The 13751-nt window shown below is 35.6% G+C and overlaps 1 pseudogene; it reads right to left on the reverse strand.

The window, feature by feature from the left end:
• Window positions 1-5621: 5621 nt before the first annotated feature.
• The window catches only part of LOC129883542 (uncharacterized), a 60063-nt pseudogene continuing 51933 nt past the window's right edge, over window positions 5622-13751 (reverse strand).

A 13751-nucleotide genomic window follows, 5' to 3' on the forward strand; every position in this document is an offset into this window, starting at 1 on the left:
CAGTACCAAAATCTAGGCCCCGGCACAATGGAGCAGTTCTGAATCACTGATTGGAACTCCTACGCTGGCGGATCCCCAAAGTATATATCTATACTTGCGGGCATAAAATGCAGCATCCCAAAGAAAGGGGGTCAGCACGATATATGTGTTGAGTGTATAAAGCATAACATATCATAAGTAAGATCATATCTGAAGTAGAGATTCAGGAGATAAGTATGTTACTCAAGGTACCACTATACCTATGTCTTGGGAAATAAAATCATGCACGCTTATATCATATATCATATCTGGCCCTTTAGGGTCTCGGTGAATTTGTCATATACATGTAAGACCATCATAGGGACAGGTGCTATCATCATATCATATTATTGTATACATATATATCATACCCGGCCCTCTAGTGAGGAACTCGGTGAGTTAACCATCTCATTGCATCATTATGTCATCATATAGCATACCCGGCCCTATAGTGAAGGACTCGGTGGACAATGCAGTGAACTATGCACGATTACATACCCAGCCCAAGACTTGGTAAAAGATGTGTTACATTATGCACGAGCAGAGTAGTGAGTAACCATATGCAATTTAAATCAACATCTAAGACTAAATAGACTAAGTAGAATAAACTCGCCTTAAGTGTTAAAAGCAATAACCATATTAGATACTCTTTAGATGTCCCTATGGACCACACCAATTGGAGCCTCAAGAGTCATAGACACGTATTAGAATAATGCGAAATAGTTTTATGGGATCAAAGACATTTGTCATCGTAGAATTCTTCAGAATAGGAGCTTATATATCCAACTACTATTTAACCCTAAGAAGGCTCAAAGGTAGTAGTTCAACTACCATAGGCGTTTTAACATCAAGAAGTAATTAAGAGACATGAATCATATTCGGGACTTGTGAATGGAATTACCCCAAAACTCATACGCATATCATTTCACTTACATTTAAGACATGCCCAAGAGAAAGAAGGGATAGCTTTACATACCTTTTATGAATCCGCCATAATCAAGCCCGCCTCGTTACCTCTTTAACCTATTTAATACAAGAGTAAAATAAATAGGCTTCAACTTTCCAACTTGTAAATCTATAAGTAATTATCTATAGGAGTCATTTCCTCGTTCCTACTTCTCGACTAGTATATTAACTAGTTAAGAAGTTAACGGAAATTGGGCAGCATCTCTCCTATAACTCGCCCTATCCGAACTTCTAATCTAACCTTCAATTGGTACAGCCACACAACAAAAACAACTAGAAGCCATATATAATTAAACTACCTCAATACTACGCAATATAATTTCCAACCAGCCCAACCAAAATCACGACTTTAAAATACGGTTTCCAATCTTTATTTCATAAAATCTTAACCACATGGAAGGGAGCGTAATGTGTCTACAACGGAAGAACTTATACCTATTTTCAACCACGTTTCTAGGACCCCAACATATACAACCCACCTTCAAATACAACACCATAATAACGACAATACTAACCAAACTTTAACTCAACTTAAATGCTTCCAATTCTGCCCGTTTATCACGTCATCAATAACGATGTAATTTTATTACCTCCAAACTTATTTAACACAAGTAATTTTCTCACTACAACACCATTAACTTCAATTTGAAAGGAAGAAACCTTACCTTAGAAACTTAGCTCCTTAACGTTGGTGAAAGTTGAAGAACTTCCCGTTAACCCTCCTTGCTTCCCCAACAATTAACTTACATCGTTAAATACCTTCACGTGATCGAAGTATACCTTAGATAATTAATTTATGGAGTAAAATTGGAGCCTTACCTTGCTTCCAAGAAACATCCGTAGCTCTCTCTCCATTTCTCTCCACATTTCTCTAAATTTTTCTAAGTAAAAAGATGAACAATGAATTCCTTAGTCATAACTTCAGCTTATATACCCTTCTTTGGAGAGTGACACATGTCATCCCCTAAGGTTGACATGTGTCCATCCCTTAGGTAGCCACCTCATTCTATGTAGCCACCCATATGCTGCCACATGACATGGTGAGATCCACCTCAGTAGGTGCATCACCTACTTTGTCCAATTAGGTGCATCACCTACTTAGTCCAAGTTGGTGCATCACCTACTTGCTTCTTTTCCATGGGTTCATAATCTCGTCTCACTTTAAGAACCTATATAATCTTTGCTATGTAAGCTCGACAAGTACTCAAGTAGATTAATTATGTAAGACATCCAAATTTGTAGCTTACGCAAGTAAGTCGAGTTCCATGACTTTTTATTTGACCTCCAACTCCTTTTAAATCCTTATTACCCTATTTCCAACCTTCACTATTATGGGGCATCACATCCTCCCTTCCTTAGAGTTATTCGATAACGTTATAGATAATCTAGGTCACATGGAAACTTTTAAGAAGCTTAAGAAAATGTTCTGAAGTACAAAAGTACGGGGCATAACAAATAATCCATCATAAAATATGACATTTAAAACATTCATTTTATAGGAAGATGGCCATAATCAATATTTAAGACCATGAGAGCTATTAAATGGAATCCAACATAACCCCTACATCGGCACGGGGAGATTACTTGCCGAGTAGAGCTACATCAACTTCATTTAGTTCTTTAACTTGAAATTTGAAGGCTATTTGTGGATCCACTAGCCTAAGTTTAAAGGGCTCTTATGTTGGCGCATAGTTAATGAGACAAGGGGTTGCTACTTGGATTCTCTTACTAAATCCCACCTCAATGTCCCATTTGGTACTAAGTCAAATCCTATGAAAAAGTTCATATGGCATAAGAATAATCCTTTACATAACTTTAAACCATCAAAACATCATTCGGTGGAATAGCTCATCAAAAACCTTTATTGATTCAAATATGTGAGAATTGTCCTTATCACATAAAGAAATTCATTCTTTATCTAAGAAGCCCCTTTCATCATCATTCATATCATTTCATAAAACTCCTTTGTCATCATAAACATTCATTTTGTAGTTAAACTTTCAATTCAACTTCCTTGTAACATAGTGAAAACTAGGTGGGTTCTATTCATTCAACCTTGTAATCATTTAAAAATCCATAATAGCAAGCATGAGAGTAATGTATGCATCAATTAAAACATCTTTAAAGAAATCCACAAATATACTTTAAAACTCCTTTTCATGCATTCATATAAGGGGCTTCGTCAAATTATCTATTTCATGAAATTAAGAGTCATTATAAGCTAAAATAGGTAAATAAATTTCAAAAATCCGATAATCTATACATTTAGGATCATCATATAAAAACCCATAAGATTTTATCATTTAAAATTAAATTGCTAGGTTGAGAAAATATTTGTGCTCCATGGGTGAAAGAACCCATGAATGAGACCCACATACCCTAGGAAAATAAACCCTTGATGCAAGCTTGAAAGTGGGGACTTCAAGTTGTAAGGAAACCCTAGTTTTTCTCGGTGAAGGAGAAGACCTTGAGAGGATTTTAAGAGGTTAGGGTTTTTGTTTAGAAGAGTAAATGTGAGGAATGACGGCTTTGGAAGGTTTAGAGTCTTTAGATAGAGTCAATTCAGTTCCAAAACAACCACACTTTGATGTTAAAACACAGAAAAGACCAAACTACCCCTTTTTAAATAGGTCAGACTAGTCTTCACAAAGGATCCATCACAGTCCGTGGTACTCACCACGGCCCGTGTTGATGTCCCGTGATGAATGACTTGGAGGGGTAAATCTTGGAGTTTGCAGCAATGTCTCTGAACTTCCTCTACAGAGACTTTCACGGTCCGAGGAGGGCATCACAGCCCGTGAAACGTGGTCGTGTTGCAGGACCTATAAGAGGACCTGCAGAAGTGACCACCACAAAACACACCATGGTCCGTGAAGTGATTCAGAACCTTGGTGGTTGTCGTGGTCCCTGCTTTGGCAAGTTTTTTGAGGTAATTAGGGGAGAGTTCATTAAAAAGGGCACTATAGTCCATGGTGCTTACCACTCACCATGGTCCCTTCCCTATAGGGTTGGGTCTTTGAATATCCATAATGGTGGCTCACCATGAGGCGTGGTGCACACCACAACTCGTGATGGCCTTCGTGGTCATCACTTGGTGCTAGTTTCTGCATTTTTCTAGAATTTCATCTTCTGTTTCCTCGTTTTAAATCTTTCCAAGTTTCTGGGGTGTTATAATATATAGATCCCAAGGTCATTTTGAAGGGATTCAGATGTATTTTGCAAGGATTAGAACTTGTAGCATATAGGGCAACAAAATATTTTGGTTTTTTACTTGTTTTCATATTTCTTAGATGGTTGTATGCATAATAAATTTCTATTGATTGTTTTAATGAACATGAGCACCCAATACCTTTTTTCTTAGGTTATGGTAGCGGCATGATTGTTGTTGTATGAGATTTAATTTACTTCTTATGATATTTATCGTCGTTCTATAGCTCGTGTGGTTGTTTACTTAATCATAGGCATAATTATTTTATTGCTTCGTGACCAATAGAGCACATTTTTGAATCCTAAATCGGACTCGAGTGAGGGAGTCTACTGCAGTTTATTAGTTTTCGTAATCTAGACAAACCACAGTTGTCAAAAGGAATTCAAATTCATACTCATTGTCTTCATTCTCCATCAACATCACCATCTTTCCTTTCAGCTAGGATTTTTTCTTTAGGAACACCCACATATTCAATATCAATCCCCCTTCTTCATTAGAATCCTCATCTCCCTCTCCATCTATATTTTTCACTCTTTCTGTATCTCCAGTGTCACCACCAACTCCAACTTCACAGGCTCTGGTACATCCATCCGTAGTTGTTTGAAGGAAAGGGTAGCCAACTCCTTCCCTAGTGTCTTTTATGCTCCATCTCCTAATTAAAAATTTAGAAAGGTGTGAATAACTATGAGGATGAGCCAGACATCTTGCATCTTTGGAAAGTTCACACCTTTACTTGCCTAAAGTATGTTATGATAAAAATTGTGATAGAAATATCAATTCCACAACATTTGTGTAATGTGTCAATAGCATATATCTTCCAACTTTTTCTTCTTGGCCATTAATAATGTCAACACTTTGTCGCATTATAGTTAAAAAATATGAGCATTTCGACTAGGGCATGTGGTAGCGGATTGGTATGGGTATGACATACCCCCTCGATTACTTGCACCAGCTTAAGTTATAAGTTTACCATAGAGATGTGCAATCCACTTGTGTGCACCTAACAGAACACTATGCAGCAAAGATATCAAATTTCCACATCTAAAATGGAGCGGTTTTAATGTGTCCTTGTACAAAAAGATTTACATTTTCCACTCTTAGATTAGTCTTTTTAAAAAAAGGAAAAGATAGCTATGGAACAAATGAAAACAGAGGTAAGGAGGAGAAATTATAAATGCAAATTGGTAGTTTTATAAAGTCAACCTCTATTTTTTTCAAGAAGTTGAAAATCGCTTGGAAATAATGGAAGAAGATCCAAACATCTGGTCAAGAAGGATAACAAGGGCCACGAAGATTGAGAGATCAATTCACTCAGATAGAACACGTCGATACCAAAAGCTACCCTAGTTACAACCTCCTTATGCTAGATCTCAGTCACTCGTCCCCCCTTGTCATCGTAAATAGCACAACAACGCATCATGTAGGATCCTTAAATCTCATAAACCACTTTCTTCTTTGGGGATACAACTTTTCCGTGATCGTTGAGGGAAGTAACCTGAGCCAAGCTCTTTTTATTAAGAAGTTTGTTGTTCCTCTTCACTGAAAACAATGGATGGACGGCCGTCTCTTCATTGAACACCAACCAGCTGTCCGATAATTCAATCAATCACATAGTAGGAATACGATATAATAATGATTTAAACAAATATATAAATACAGGTATAGTTGGATTTGGTTCATTAATTAGTTCAACAATATTTCAAGAAATGATCATTGTTGTTTAATCTAATCTCTACGTACAAAATTCATGTGTGTTCACATTTAGGATCGGAATCTTGTTGACTCCTTTGATATCATTTGTAAATCTAAGTGCATATCATATAGCATTATCATATCATCATATCATATATAACTAAAAGTAGGAAGATCATAACTTCAAAGTTGAATTACTATTTTGCCCTAGTACTAAATTAAAAATGATATCATATCATCATCATATATTACTAAAAGTAGGAAGATCATAACTTCAAAGTTGGATTACTATTTTGCCCCTGTACTAAATTAAAAATCATATATATTTTACCTTAAAAGTGAAAAGTCCTTTAGTTAAAAGTTAAATTACTAATTTATCCTTTAATACACTTAAAAGTCCTAATAATTAAAATTAACTTGCTACCCATTGGCACATCATCCTGAAGAGCCGCAAGAACCTTGGCGTTATTCCCCTGTTAAATGGCAACTCTTCCATCAGCCCCAAATGTAGCAAAAACAATAGCCGCTTACAAATATCTAGCCCCCGCTTCATATTTCATTAGAAGACACAACTGTTAGTGGAGTTGACAAAGGACGTCGATGCCATGAACCTTTCAAAGTATAGCAAAACATAGTCCCTCAAGTGTCACAGATGCATTCCATATTTTCAGGTTTCATTGACAAATGATTTTTCTCATACTGCATATTCATATAACCTTTCAGATGATCACGATATACATGTATGGGTCAGGCTTGATTCTATTCGTATGTGTCGCCTAATGGTATTATAACTTTTGCATGCTCTGTTCTAATGATAGTCTGTAAAGTCCGAATTAGATTACTTGAATTGATAGTAGTTAAAAACAATTATAATTATTAATTATCAAAATAATCAATACAAATTGAAGTTTGGAATATGTATAGATTTAAACACAAACAGGTGGTGTAAATAATAATATATATAGTCATTGATTTATGTGAGTCTGTATGCCTATTTTCTCCTAGGACTACTAAAATGGAGTGGATAGTTAGGACTATTAAAATGGAAATTGTTTGATTTTCTCCTAATACACAGTTTCTTTTAGGTTTTCTGTGTAACATTTTATTATTCTACATAAGTTATTCCGCAAAATATTATATTCGTAGGAAAAAAAACACCTACAAATAATTCCACGTACAATTACCATTATAAAAAAAAATTGTGGTTGATATGGTTGTTACTGAAATTGTGGTTCCATTAAATGATGAATGTTTGTTTTTGGTTTTACTGAGGATTGAGATTTCTGTGTTTGTTTTCAATTGAGACCTATATTTTTATTGTAGAAGCATATGACAGTTTTATATTTGATCAATACAGCATTGTATATTGTTTTCTTGCCTATTCTTGAGGGATAGTTTAGGGTTATTCTACTAAGATATGATATGGAATCATTAACATCTATATTACTTATCCGTTTTAATTTACACATCTTACTTTTAAAAGAAGATTACTTTTTGTATTTAGTAAGTCTTGAAATTGCTTCACTTGAGTCGAGGGTCTTTCAGAAATAACTTCTCTACCTCCATAAGGTAGGATAAGGTTTGCATAGACTTTATCTTTCCCAAATCACACTTCTTGGGATTTTTCTTGATATGTTGTTGTTATAGTAACTCTTTAAATTCAAGACTACTTGACATATTTAAGATCACAAGATTGAAATATTTTTCTTATTTTCTTAAACTTTGTATCCAATTAGGTTAAGACACATAAAATGAGTCAAAAGCGTCTTGTGAAAAAAATCCTTTAAAGATGCTAATGATTAGTCAGAATAAGGACAAATCATATGTATTTAAATAAACTTTTATTGTTCATCTCTATAGTTCAGATTATAGTCAATCATCGGGACCTCAGCAACGAAATACGATACAACGATTAATATTGATCAGTTATATAAACTTGTACTAATTCTTTCATGTGTAATTATTTTACTAATATTAATAGTGTTTTATAAAATATATACTAAAAGTGGGAAGATCATAATCCAAAATTGGATTACTATTTTGACCCTACACTAAATTAAAAAGTTATAAAATATATAATTAATTAAATATATATATATAATAAGTTATAAAATATTTAATTAATTAAAAATATATATAATTAATTAAATATTAAATAATAATCATATATTACTAAAAGTGGAAAGATCATAACCTCAAAATTGGATTATTATTTTGCCCCAACACTAAATTAAAAAGTTATAAAATATTTAATTAATTAAATATATCTAATTAATTAAATATTAAATAATAAATAATTAAAAAAATCCAAAGCTCACACCTTATTCATTTTCATAACTTATATTGCATTAATATTCATTATTAATCTTGTGCCTTTAACTCAAACATTCTCATCTTCATAACTCATAGTTTTAATAATCTCCATTGGTTCTATGCATTTTCAAATTCACAACCCCGAGTGTTATAATATTACAAAATTCCTTAAATTTAATAGGTGATAAATGTAACATGCATGCAATTAAAAAAAAGTGACAGGAAAGCTTACTACATTCGTATGTCTTGTGGTGTATATTTGTTATTTTTAATTAGGTTTTATAAAATTTATACTCTTTCATTTATTTATTATTTTATTACTTGCTTTAAATATTCATTTTTATATCTCATATTTAATTACCTATTCATTTGTTACTCTTAATATCTATAACTCTCATACTTTTTATATTCATAACCTCCAATATTTAATTTAATATTTTAAGATATCATTTTGTATTCCTCTATTTTTATCTGTATAAATTCATCTTTTTTATTTCATGTGATCAATAGGTAAGGTTATTCTTTAGTTAAAGTAGTGTGGTGTTTATATGATTATTGTACTATTTGATCTTTATTTTAGTTTGACTCGATGAAAAAGATTATTGAATTTTGATTGAATATGAAAGGAGTTGATAAGAACTCAAAAAATTATGTGTTGATTCTATATTTCTTTTTCATCTGCATTGTTATGATTCAAATCTTAAGAAGGATGTGTATATTATAATTTTTCTTCTTTATCTTTTTTGTATTTTCTCTCGATTAGACGTTTCAAATTTATGATTTTAGTCGGGCTCAAATTAGTCATTTGAGACTTTAACTACTAACCAATGTTCAAACTTTACACTTGGTATTTTAAAAAATATAATATGCCCCTCATTTGATTTTTTTGTTATATTTTTAAAACATTATTTGTAGTTATTATATTGTATTACTCATTACATGCATGTTTTCATAGAATTTTATATATAATAAAACTAAATAGTGAATGGGGCTAAGCTTTTCCCGCCTTCCAAATCTCATCACGCCCTTCATGGGCGACACACGGAGGAATACTTTGTCACAATGGCAAATCTCAACAGTCGACTCCTATGATCTTCATAGCTCCGGTGTCTACTTTGAGCTGTCCTGAGCCTATCTTGAATCACCCTCACATGATCAAAGGCCTCCTGCATCAAGCCTGTACCGCATAGCCTGGAATCTGTAGACTCAAACCAACCCACTAGAGAGTGAGAATGCCTACCATATAAGGCCTCAAATAGGGTCATTTGAATACTGGAGTGGTAGTTATTGTTGTATGCAAACTCTACCCAGTGAAAGAACTGATTTCACTGATATCCAAAATCCATGACATAAGCCTGCAACATGTCCTTGAAAACTTGTACAGTGCGCTCCGACTGACCATCAGTCTGCGGGTGGAAAGCTATGCTAAGGTCGACACGGGTGCCCAACTCCTCCTGAAAAGTCCTCTAAAAAAAGATGTAAACTGTGAGCCCCGGTCTGAGATGATAGAACCAGGCACACCATGAAGGCAAACCACCTCTTGAATGTAGATATGAGCTAACCTCTCAGTACTATAGGAAGTATGAATGGGAAGGAAATGTGCTCACTTGGTCAATCGGTCCATAATGACTTAAATGCTATTAAGACCGCATAAAGTACGAGGCAACCCCACAATGAAATCCATGGTGATCCACCAGGCCTCAAATTCTCGGCCATAACCTGCGTGCTGACAACTCAGACAATGCGACACATAATCTATAATGTCTCTCCTTATGCCACTCCACCATTAGTGCTGCCTCAGGTAATGGTACATCTTAGCGGTTCCTAGATGGATAGAATATCTAGAGTTATAGGTCTCACTAAGATCATCTGAATCAAACCCTTAACCCTCGGGAGACAAATATGACCACCAAACCTCAAACCCCATCTAAATCTAAGGTATTCAGACCGGCGTCACCTCCCAAAACCAGATCTCGCAGCGTAACTAACTCCTCATCCTCAAACTGACGGTTGCGAATCTGTTCCAATAGAGATGAATGAGTTACCATAAATCTAACACATACCAAGAATCAAAAATATCAAGTTAAATCATTTGGTTAGCTATGGAATGGATGTCCCAAGCTAACAGTCTCTCCACAGTAGAAAGGAAGGCTAGACTACCCATACTCACTGCCTTCCATCTCAAGGCGTTGGCTACTACATTTGTCTTGCCCAGATGATAGAGAATAGAGAGGTCATAGTCCTTTAGGAGCTCAATCCAGTGGCGCATCCTCGTATTAAGATCACTTTGGCTCATAATATACTGAAGGCTCCTGTGGTCAGTGTAAATCTTACACCGATCTCCATATAGGTAGTGCCTTCAAATCTTAACCGCAAATACTACTACCGCCAACTCAAAGTCAAGAGTAGGGTAGTTGCGCTCATGTAGCTTAAGCTACCTCGATGCATAAACAATAACCCGGCCTTGCTACATCAGTACACAACCCAAATCAAATCCAAATAGGCATTCTCACCCATAATATAAGAAAACCTCATTGGTGATAGTCTAAGGAACACCCCGAGCATCTTCTTCTCTCTAAGTGGAATGACACCCTCCAAATCATCCAGGTGAGCAGAAGGTACCGATGGCTACTGATTGACTGGTGCCTCTGGTGCAGGATGGTCCTGCGGCACTAGAGAGATGGGAGTTGGTACATGAATGGAAGCCAAAATCTAGGTGAAAATTACCCTCAATGGGTGAAAGAAACTAAATATATACAAACCAAAAAGATCCCTCCTAGAACCTGAAAGTCACATGTACAAAGCTACTAGTAAAAGAGTACAAGTCTTAAAATTGGACCACAGAAGCAGAGGGCTATATCAAAAAGCAAAAGACAAGGAAAATAGATATATAGAGGGAGACGAGTAAATCCAGGACGCAATATGCTCACCCTCGCATCCGATCACGACCGCTGGTGGTTCTAATCAACACCTGTAGCTATTACTCAGACCTAGTAGGTACCATAGGCCGAATGAGTAAGATAAGCAAAAGTAAACTAAAATGTGAGTAAAAAAATATCACAACCAAAGACAGAGCAAGATGTTAATGTAGGTATGTACAAAAGCGTTCTAAGAAATAAAGAGAAAGAAACTAACTAAATCTACTAGACTCCCATAAAATCGACAGGTATGCTCGTGCATAAGTAAAGAGTAACTACCTACATGTACTCCCATAAGCCCGATAGATGCAAGTATAGCTGAAGGAACAAGAACAGAGCTAAAAATGATTTCAACAATATCACCATTTCCCAAACTCAAACTGAAACCTTAAAAAACTCTAAAGCCTTAACCCAAGGCTGAGAATAGATGAAGACATTGAACTGAAGATTCATCAAGAAATTAGGAATTGATCTACGTGTAAGCTGGATGATTGACTTCAACCTAGTAGCTATAGCTAGGGGAGTTACCTGAATTAGAATTAGCGACCAACTGTGCATCACGGGGAGTACCCCCTAAATCGAGTGTCATCAATGCACTACTCTAGCCCAAACCAAATATAACCCGAATCATCGAGAAGACTCCCAAGAATCAAGAACCAAGCAATACAAAACCGATAGAAGAATATAACATTATGGAGGTAAGGTCACAGTTGTGTTACTGCCTAACTAAATATCAGACTATCAGACTCAAGTCTGCTATATTAGTCTATAGGGGGATAACCATCTGAAACTATGTCAGAGAAGTCCTAAGGCCCAACGGCACCAAACTCGCACAAGTCTAAGGTAATCACTAGTCTAAGCCTAGACTAAGGCCCAACATGCTTCCAATATATAACCACAGGCACGACATCCACCACAAGGCATGGATAATCAACATTAACAAGAGTCATGCTTACAGAGTCCAACAAATTTTCCCAAAAATAACATCTAGGGCATAGAATCTAGGAATTTAGCATGCTCAACACCCAAACCCCTCCAAACTCAGACAATTTAATATATAATTGCCTAAATATGCTCAGTCTAATGAAGGGAAAACCGTAGCCTGCCCGTAGTCCGATCGTCATGCTACAATTCACAAAACTGGAGCTTTTCCCTTCTAAGAGGTCTTCGAATGCAGCCACGCTATCAATAATTGAATCACAATATTAAGACAATCGTTATGACACAAAAATTATCGACTTTAGAGATGGGATAATTTTCAGAGTCAAAAATCAAGAATTATGGGACCCGTTTTATAACCCATAGAATTGACTCCGAGAATAGGCTCCAACTACTAGCCCCAGCTCATGTTCCAACAAGAAAATCAATTCACACACCAAGCACGCCCAAAAAACCTAACATGCATTTATAATTAACTAAGAGCTCAAAGGGTTGGTCCCTTTTCTGAGCACCTAGCCTCTTAACCGGCACTCGCTTTAGCGACCATGAGTCACTTAAGCGATGTCACCAGAAACTACTAGTGCAAGAAAGAGCTTCTCATGCCAAATCCTCCGATAAGGTGCTCAGGATTCATTCGGAACTATGTAAGAAAATGAGATATGCTACCCCACTAAATTCGATATTCTGAACTCAATGACGCATTTGAAATTCCCATACAAGGTTATTCTAATGAAAAGTAGGTTCCACACCCAAGTACCATTCTAGTCTTATTCCTACAATGGTTCTCGCGATTAGACCAAAAGCCGCAGGAAGAAAACGAAGGGTCGTTCTAGACCAAACTCAATATTACTGAATAAACTACACTGTCAGAATTTTTATTTAAATTTGTTTTCCAAAAATGTTAACCAAAGTCAACTAAAGGCAAAATTTCAAAGGAAAAAGAGCAAAATGGTCCTAAGTTCGTACTGATTATCTTGATACTCGTGCCGACTATGCTACTAGCCTAATTTGGCCATTTCGGATCTGATGAAACCATCAGAATTCTGTTATAAGGTAGTTTTCCTAAAGTCATGACCGAATTAAATTTTTTAAGTTATAGAAGCTCCAAAATAAGAACATGGGCCTAAAACCCAAGCGAACGATCAGGCGATCGAACAGTCAGTGCCTACAAGTCATAAATAACTTGGGGTTACTATAGGAATGCTATAAACAATGGAATGAATGCTTAAATTCAAAAATGAGCTGGAGGGTCATTACACTATTCTTATAGGTAAAATTGATAAGCGGTAGATGATCATTCCAACTCTCTTTGAACTCTAACGCACATGCCTTTAACATATCCTCTAGCATTTCAATTGTCCTTTCGGCTTGCCCATTGGTTTGAGGATGGAATATGATACTTAAATTTACTTTAGTACCAAGGCCCCTTAGAAATGATTTCCAAAAGTAAGAAGTAAATTGGGTACCATGATCCGATATAATTGACAATGGCACCCATGAAACCTCACCAACTCCTGAATATACAACTTAGTATAATGTTTGTCACTATAAGAGGTCTTGTCTGGTACAAACTAAGACGACATAGTTATTCTATTAATATTTACCCAAATTGAATCATGATGTTTCTGATTATGAGGAAAACCCACTTCAAAATCCATATTCATATCTTCCCACTTCTAAGTAGGTATTTCAATATA

The sequence above is a fragment of the Solanum dulcamara genome, chromosome 3 (assembly GCF_947179165.1).
Source record: "Solanum dulcamara chromosome 3, daSolDulc1.2, whole genome shotgun sequence".
Classification (NCBI taxonomy): Eukaryota; Viridiplantae; Streptophyta; class Magnoliopsida; order Solanales; family Solanaceae; genus Solanum; species Solanum dulcamara.